A 9,512-nucleotide genomic window follows, 5' to 3' on the forward strand; every position below is an offset into this window, starting at 1 on the left:
GGAAAGGAAGAAAGCAAAGTATCACTGTTTGAGGATGATATGATAGGATAATTAAGTGACCCCGAAAATTCCACCAGAGAAACTCTTACAGCTGATAAACAGCTTCAACAAAGTGGAGGAAGAACAACGATATCAACCAGCCAAACCCCATCAGAACTCTCAGAGACTAACCTACCAACCAATGAGTACACATGGACCCATGACGCCAACCACATATGTAGCAGAGGTTGGTGTTGTCCAGCATCAATAGGAGGAAAAGCCCTTGGTCCTGTGAAGGCTTGTTCCCTCCATGTAGGGGAATGCCAGGGTGTTGAGGTGGGAGTGGGTGGGTGGGAGTGGGAGCATCTTTATAGGAGGAGATGGAGGGGGTATGGGAGAGGGGGAAAAGGGGATAACATTTGAAATGTAAATACATAAAAATCCAAGAAAATAAAATTTAAAAAAGAAAAGAAAAATAACTGAACAAATGAACTTTTTACTAGTTGTAGGTTTTCAAAGCTTTAATGTGTATTCTATTCCTCTTTCTCACGTCAGTCTGCAGATTACTGTTTAATGTGCATCCACGATATTATGTCCAGTGTGACCTTAGGTTTCTTAAACCTGTTTTCCTGTGACACATAGCTAACTAATGAATTTATAATCTTGAATATAATGTTGTCTTTTTCATTTATATTGTTATCATTGAGAAATTGATTTGAAAAAAGTCAGTTATTTGATTTTTTTTTCTATCACTGATTAACCGGTTAGGAGGAAAACTTTGTCAGGAGAAGGCTGAAGGGTGGAGTTTTTCAGGTTGAATCCTTGTCCATGCTCAGCGTTTCATCGAGACACTGAAAAAATACAAAAAGATTAATTCGAAATAGGGTTTACCTCACTATGCATTGTTGCATTCCTTGTTGAGAGATAAGCATCTTTGAAGAACGGGACATTTCTTCAGATTTGAGCTGTTGTTATAGATTCTGTGTGGTAATGCCATGTCAACAGAGTCTTAAAATATTCATATAAGAGAGCTATGGTTTATAAATAAATATTATAAATAAATATACAAAAGCACTATGGGCCAAAGAGAAAGGCCTCATAGAAAAAAACTAGATAGCTACATAATTTCCCTTTTTTTGATTCTCTTTCCCCTCTTTCCACGGCCTTTATACAGTTGCTCCACAATCCCCAGAAATAAAGAAAAAAACTTTTCTTTGACAAGAAAAGTTAAAATTTGGGAGAAGATAAAAAAGACTAGTAAGAACTAAGAAGAAAGTACAAAAAATGCATAATTATAAAGGACTTAGCCTAATCAAACACATATTTCTAAGCCAAACACAGCTAAATTGAAACCACAAGCTAACAGGTCCAATTCACTGACTATCAAACCTGACTTTTGCTCCAGTATATCAAACACATTCTGTTGATTAAAGGGTCATCCGGGCTTTCTGAGAGGGAAGGTTCCTGAAACCTACAAATTACTCCTTAAGGAGGTTAAGATTAATAAAAATCTATATCTGATATATAAATTTTTTCTTATTACAAACCTGAGGCAATGGTCAGAAGAACTGTAAAGAAAATTCTGTCAGAGGAACACAGAAGATAAACAATTCCAGTCAGAGCTATACACAAGTACCTTGGGAACACAGCTGCAGATCTAGAAGTTTCTTTACAACCACTCCTTCTCATTTCTTGAATGTGCCTTGTGAGAGCTTGGCCTTCGAGAAAACTTCCTTTTCTCTGGCTTGTCATTTTCTCTTCATGGTACACTCCAAAGTTGACAAGTTGGCCCCTCTGGGACGTGGCTATAATTTACATCGCTGTGAAGTTCTTTTCAGTTGATTTACTTGAATCTTCTAGTCTGGTGTCTTCCCGACCTTGACCTAGACTCCAAAATTACTTCTCAGACCAGCTTGCATTGGCTGGGTTCCTTCTCATTTGAAGGTTGACATCATGTGCATAAGGAAAGAGTTATAGAACTCTGGGTAAACAGATGTATTTCTGGTGCTTTGGCTATGCAAGTTGTTTGTGGGATCATCAGTTGAAAAAAAATCGAGGTAAACTGTGTGGGTTCCTTAGTTGAAAAGAAATAGAGAAAAGCAAAGTGGCAGATGGCATTTGTGTGACCTTGGCATTTGCATGTGTGCACAATATTTCTGGAACACTTTGTTTTCTTTGATCTTGGAGGAATTTGTGTTATCTTAGTCTCCTACATTCCTTTCTCTTCTTCTTGTTACCTTGAGTAGAATTTCTCTGTTCTAATCTTAAGATCTAGTCTTCATCCTTCTGTTTACTTAGTGCTACAAAATTATACGTTATTTTGTAAATCTACAAACTCTGACATTGTGAAGTTTTAGTGAGAACTCTGTAGTTTATGCTCAACACTATTTCTATTCTCATAGAAAACAAGCATTAGGACTATTGCTGTTGCTGGTAAAATTCGTGGCAAAATTATTTGAAAGACATTACATTCAAAACATGTTTTCTTTCTTTCTCCACTCCTCTAGCATACTGGTTTCTAGAAGTTCATGCTGCATCTCTATCAACATTTCTCTTTCGGTTGTTCATGATCCATTAAAAATATGAAGACTGCTTTCTTAGTAACCATGAAACCCTGTTAGCATACTTACCTTCTTCTTTTTGTTCTTCTAGAGCTAACTAAACAATGGGTATACTGTAAAGAATGTCAGCATCAGTACATCATGGAACAAACCAGGGTAACCTCGCATTCCAAATCATATTAATAAGGCACTGAAAAGGCACTGTGAACTTTTGAAGTCCAGGCTTTTCGATTTCGATTCAATAAACTAAACTTAGAGATTTATTTAAATTTGAGTTTCAAACTTCATCTGCACAGACTAATAGGAATTATTCTAATTTAAAGGTAGCTGAAAACTTAGCTTACATCGAAAATTCCATGAAAAGAGACATTCATGTCATTGTCATACAACTCGTGTGTGTGTGTGTGTGTGTGTGTGAGAGAGAGAGAGAGAGAGAGAGAGAGAGAGAGAGAGAGAGAGAGCATGTGTGCAAAAGTGCAGGCATGGACGCGGGAAGCTAATATAAGTAGGTATGCATGGCTGGGTACATGTGTAGGGGGTATATATTCATATATTCACATGTCTGCATATGGAGGCTAGAGGCCAAGACTGGGTATCATTTTCTTGCATGCTCCCAGTCTATTTTGAAGACAGACACATTCACTAAAACTGGAGCTTACTGTACTGGCTATGAGCAATCTCCAAGGAGCCTTCAGTCTCCAATTCCACAGTGTTGAGAGTACAAGCTTTTTACATGGATTCCAGCACTGAACTCAGTTCCCGACGCTTGTGCGGCAGACACTTTACCAAACTTACCATTTCTCCACACTCGCTTATCCGTTGTATCTACTCACTTTATTGTCCTTTTTTTAGATTCTTTCTTGTGAAATCAATCACCATATTTCTGACAACTGTTTACTACACTGGTAATGCCTCTCATAGAATTAGTTTATTGATCTTAATTTTGTTTGTCAAACCTGTGTAATAATGGCATAGTATGACAAAACTTAAAAAAATTAAAGGGGAAGATAAATAAAAACACAAAGTGGGGTAATTTTTTTACATTTTCAATGTAAAATTGGATATTTTTTATTTACATTTCAAATGTTATCCCCTTTCCTGGTTTCCAGTCCATAAACCCCCTATCCCAATCCCCCTCTTTCTATGAGGATGTTCAACCCCCTACCCACCCACCCCTTCCTGCCTCCCCACCCTGACATTCCCCTACACTGGGGCATCAAGCCTTGGCAGGATCAAGGACTTCTTCTCCCACTGATGCCCAACAAGTCCATCCTCTGCTACATATGCAACTGGAGTCATGGGTCTGTCCATGTGTACTCTTTGGATGGCGGTTTAGTCCCTGGGAGATCTGGTTGGTTGGTATTATTGTTTTTATTGGGTTGAAAACCTCTTCAGCTCCTTCAATCCTTTCTCTAACTCCTCCAATGGGTACCCCATTCTCGGTTTGATGGTTGGCTTCAAGCATCCACCCCTGAATTACTCATGCCATGCTCTGACAGAGCCTCTCTGGAGACAGCTATACCAGGCTCCTGTCAGTTTGCACTTCTTGGCATCAATAATGTTGGTTTGGTGACTATATCCCCAAGTAGGGCAGTCTCTGGATGGCCTTTCCTTCAGTCTCTGCTTCAAACTTTGTATTTCCTCTTGTGAATATCTTTGCTCCATCTTCTAAGGACTGAAGCATCTGTAATTTGATTTTACTATTTTTTATACTTTTTAGAGGTACAGGTTACATCAGAAAGGTTGCAGTTTAAACTTACTGGCTAAACATACTGACCTTTGAATTTATTGGCTAGCAAGCATGACTTGTTTTTGAACTCTATCTGGGACCAGAGGGTCAGGTGACTATCAGAACATTCTGCATACATTTTCAAGAATGTCCCTGTTCCTCCTGAGAACTGTGGGTGGAGAATGGAACTTGGCCTAGCCTTGACCCAAGGTGGGAAGCCGGTACTTGGCCTAATCTTGACCTGATATGCTGGGTGTAAGGCTGGCAAAAGTCCCTAGGATCCTTCATAGGAGCCTCATAAGCTACCTACTTTCTACCAGACCAAACCTCTTAATAGCTCTCATGCTTCAGTAGGAACTAGGGTCCTTCATTCCCCCCCTTTTTCTTGTATAAGCTCTAATCCTGGAGCTACCCTCGGGGTTCTTTGGTGACTAACTCATATTTTTAGGTCCTGTCTTCAGTGTCTCATATTGTTGGTGTAGGACCATCAGCTGTACTGCACCTATTCTCTCTTTTATGAGGGCTATAAGCTTGTTAAATATTCAGGGCCTAAAGGTCAATGATAGCAGAACAATTAGGGGTTTTAATGGGTGGATATGAGGGTGGTTGAACCAAGCTTCGAACCAGCCCTGACTGTTCTCTCTCTTCCATCATACCACAATTTGTACAACTGAGTCCTCAAGGTCACTTTAGCCGTCTTGTTGGTTCTTTGCCTTTCTGAGTGAATCTCAGTTGGGTTATAGGTGGCATTTGTGCAGAGGGTATCCCAATACCCTAGGTCTCCCTAGTAGGGGCCCTCAGTAGTGTATTTTGTTTTACCATGATCAAGTCCCAAGAGGAGGAGGGGTTCCAGTAAGTGTTCCTCTTGCATCCCTAGACAGCACAGTAAAACTGGTCTGGACCCAACATTGGTGAACTTCTGCCCGGTTTCTTCCATTGAGGGTAAATGTAAGTGGGGGGCTCCCCAAGGTGACAACTTTGTGCAGGGAATGCCCATCTTATCGCCCCCCCAACCCAGAATCCTCTTTCTCCCATATGGGCAGTTTGCTTCTGCCAGCACTCTCATCATGGGTGGGGATGTCCCATGAGTGGAGTCCTGCTGCCAGTTGGCACAGGTCAAAAGTGAGGTTGGTCCACCATGTGTTGAGAGGTTTGGGAGGCCATCAGGGAGATGACCTCATATCCAGTTCCAGTGGAAACCACAGTCCAGGTTGGCCACCACAGCACATGGGGGGCAGCAGGAAACCCTGGGGAATGGGGCATCTACAGGTTTCACATGGGACCCATGCACCAGGGTTGCAATACCATCCACCTTAAGGACTGTACAAGTGGTTAACAGTACTGGGAAGGGTCCCTTCCATCAGGGTTCCAGAGACTCTACTTGATGCCTCTGGGCCTAGACCCAGTCACCAGTCTGGAAAGGGTGAGGGGTTGCTGGCATTCCTGGAGTATATAAGGCAGACAGTTTGAGCCAAATCTCATGTTGTATTGACTGAAAGGCTTGGAGCCTCAAGAAGAAGTTCTTATCAGTGAGTTGGGATACCTCTAGGGAGGGCCCAGTGGAAGCCAAGGGAATTAATGTGCCAAACAGTATCTCAAAAGGGGTCAAGTTAAAATGATAAAAGGTGTTCTGATCTCAGAACAGGACCAGGGGAAGGAGCACTATCCAGTCAGTACCAGTCTCCAAAATCAATTTAATTCAGGTCTATTTTAGGTTTCTGTTCATTCTCTCTGCCTGCCCCGAGCTCTGGGGACAATACACACAATAGAGCTTTCAATTAGTCCCCAATATCTTTGCCAATCCCTGACTTAACTTAGAAACAAAAGCAGGACCATCGTCCAATTACCTTGGGCACTCTGAACCTCAGGGAAATTTTCTTTTAATATCTTCTTGGCTACCACAGTAGCTGTTTCCTGCTTGGTAGGGAAAGCCTCAACCTATCCAGAGAAAGTATCTACAAACGCTAGGAGGTATTTGTAACCATATTTTCCTGACTTAACTTCTGTAAAATCAACCTCATAATATACACCAGGTCATTCTCCCCTACGTCTCTTGCCCTGTTTGCTCTTGCCTGAATAAACATTTACTTGCTGACATAGTTTATACTTCTCTACTCTCTTTCTGGCTAAAAACCTAAGGTCCATTAACTATACTTTGACTACTTGGATGAATTTCTTACCCCCTAAATGAGTCCATTTGTGCATTTGGCCAAGTGAGTCTTTTGTTTTTTCTCTGGGGAGTATTCTTCTTGAGCATCATGTGGTCTGTGGATTGTATCTTGGGTAATCCAAGCTTTTGGGCTAATATCCACTTATCAGTGAGTGCATACCATGTGTATTTTTTTGTTTGGGTACTACCTCATTCAGGATGATATTTTCTAGATCCATCCATTTGCCTAAGAATTTCATGAAGTCATTGTTTTTAATAGCTGAGTAGTACCCCACTGTATAAATATACCACAATTTCTGTATCCATTACTCTGTTGAAGAACATCTGGGTTCTTTCCAACCTCTGGTCATAATAAAAAAAAATAGACTGCTATGAACATAGTGGTGCATGCATCCTTGTTATATCTTGGAGCATTTTTTGGGTATATGCCCAACATATATAGTTGAGTGCTCAGGTAGTACTATGTCCAATTTTCTGAGGAAACACCAGTGGTCGTAACAACTTGTAATCCCACTAATAATGGAGGAGTGTTCCTCTTTCTCCACATCCTCGCCAGCATCTGTTGTGAACTGAGGTTTTAATCTTAGCCATTCTAACTGGTGTTACACCTAACATTGTTATGAATCTCAGCATTGTTTTGATTTGTATTTCCCTCATGACTAAGTATGTTGAACATTTCTTTAGGTGATTCACAGCCATTAGATATTCTTCAGTTGAGAATGCTTTGTTTAACTCTGTACCCATGTTTTAATAGGTTATTTGATTCTCTGGAGTCTAACTTCTTCTGTTCTTTGTACATATTGGGTATTAGCCCTCTATCAGATGTAGGATTGGTAAAGATCTTTTACCAATATGGTGGTTGCCTTTTTGTCCTATTGACGGTATCCTTTGCCTTACAGAAGCTTTGCAATTCTATGAGGTCCCATTTGTTGATTCTTGATCTTAGAGCATAAACCATTGGTGTTCTGTTCAGGAAAATTTCCCCTATACTTATATGTTCGAGGCTCTTCCCCACTTTCTCTTCTATTAATTTCAGTGTATCTGGTCTTATGTGGAGGTCCTTGATCCACGTGGACTTCAGTTTTGTACAAGGCTGAAAGAGTGAATCAATTTGCATGCTTCTACATGCTGACCTACTGTTGAACCAGTACTATTTTTTGAAAATGCTGTCTTTTTTCCATTAGATGATTTGAGCTCCTTTGTCAAAGATCAAGTGACCATAGGGATGTGAGTTCATTTCTGTGTCTTCAATTCTATTCCACTGCTCTACCCCCCTGTCTCTGTGCCAATAACATGAAGGTTTTGTCATTATTGCTCTGTAATACAGCTTGAGGTCAGGGATGGTGATTCCCCCAGAAGTTCTTTTTCTGTTGAGAATAGTTTTCACTGCCCTGTTTTTTTTCTTATACAAAATGAATTTTAAAATTGCTCTTTATAATTCTATGAAGAATTGAGTTGGAATTTTGATGGAGATTGCATTGAATCTGGAGATTGCTCTTGGTAAAATGACCATTTTTATTATATTAATTCTGCCATTCCATGAGTTGGGAGATTTTTCAATCATCTGAGATCTTCATTGACTTCTATCTTCAAAGACTTGAAGTTCTTGTCACAGGGATCTTTCACTTGCTTGGTTAAAGTCACACTAAAGTGTTTTATATTATTGTGACTATTGTGAAGGGTATTATTTCCATAATTTCTTTCTCAGCCTGTTTATTATCTAAGTAGTGGGAGGCTACTGATTTGTTTGAGTTAATTTTATATCCAATTACTTTGCTGAAGTTATTTATCAGGTTAGGAATTTCTGGTGGAATTTTTGGGGTCACTTAAGTATACTATCATATCATCAACAAATAGTGATATTTTGTTTCTTCCTTTCCAATTTGTATCACTTTGACCTCCTTTTGTTGTCTAATTGCTCTGGCTAGGACTTCAAGTACTATACTGAATATGTAAGGAGAGAGTGGGCAGCCTTGTGTAGTCCCTAACTTTAATGGGATTGCTTCAAGCTTCTCTCCACTTAGTTTGATGTTGGCTACTGCTTTGCTCTATATGACTTTTACTATATTTAGGTGTGGGCCTTGAATTGCTGATCTTTCCAAGACTTTTATCATGAAGGGGTGTTGAATTTTGTCAAACGCTTTCTCAGGATCTAATGAGAGGATAATATGCTTTTTCCCTTTGAGTTTGTTTATAGAGTGGATTACATTGATGGATTCCCATATATTGAACCATCCCTACTTCCCTGGGATGAAACCTACTTCATCATGATGGATGATCATTTTGATGTGTTCTTGGATTCTGTTTGCGAAAATTTTATTGAGTATTTTTGCATTGATATTCAAAAGGGAATTTGGTCTGAAGTTCTCCTTCTTTGTTGGGTCTTTGTGTGGTTTAGGTATCAGAATAATTGTGGTGTCATAGAACAAATTGGATAGCATTCCCTCTGTTTATGTTTTGTGGACTATTTTGAAGAGTACTGGTATTAGGTCTTCTTTGAAAGTCTGATAGAATTCTGCACTAAACCCATCTGGTCCTGGGCCTCTTTTGGTTGGGAAACATTTAATGACTGCTTTTATTTTTAGGGGTTATGGAAGTGTTTAAATGATTTGTCTGATCTTGATTTAACTTTGATAGCTGGTATCTGTCTAGAAAACTGTCCATTTCATCCACATTTTCCAGTTTTGTTGAGTTATTGGTTTTTGTAGTAGGATCTAATAATTTTTTTGAATTTCCTCAGTTTCTGTTGTTATATCTCCATTTTCATTTCATTGCTGATTTTGTTCATTTGAATAATGTCTTGCTGCCTCTGGTTAGTCTGGCTAAGGGTCTACCTATCTTGTTGATTTTCTCAAATAACCAGCTCCTGGTTTTGTTGATCTTTTTCGTATAGTCCTTTTTGTTTCTACTTGGTTGATTTCAGCCCTGAGTTTGATTATTTCCTGCCTTCTACTCCTTTTGGGTGTATTTGTTTCTTTTTGTTCTATATCTTTCAGGTGTATTGTCAATCTGCTAGTGTATGCCCTCCCTAGTTTCTTTTTGGAGGCACTCAGCTATGAGTTTTCCTCTTAGC

The 9,512-nt window shown here is 39.5% G+C and overlaps 1 long non-coding RNA gene across 1 annotated transcript; it reads right to left on the bottom strand.

Annotated features, from left to right (window-relative positions):
* Positions 1-485: 485 nt before the first annotated feature.
* On the bottom strand, positions 486-2,065 carry LOC134481130 (uncharacterized). The gene is made up of 2 exons (XR_010056352.1): positions 1,616-2,065; positions 486-830 (listed from the first exon to the last, which is right to left on the bottom strand). It is a non-coding gene; the product is annotated as an uncharacterized LOC134481130 (long non-coding RNA).
* Between the last annotated feature and the right edge of the window lie 7,447 nt (positions 2,066-9,512).

This window comes from Rattus norvegicus, chromosome 11, assembly GCF_036323735.1.
Source record: "Rattus norvegicus strain BN/NHsdMcwi chromosome 11, GRCr8, whole genome shotgun sequence".
NCBI classification, from domain to species: Eukaryota; Metazoa; Chordata; class Mammalia; order Rodentia; family Muridae; genus Rattus; species Rattus norvegicus.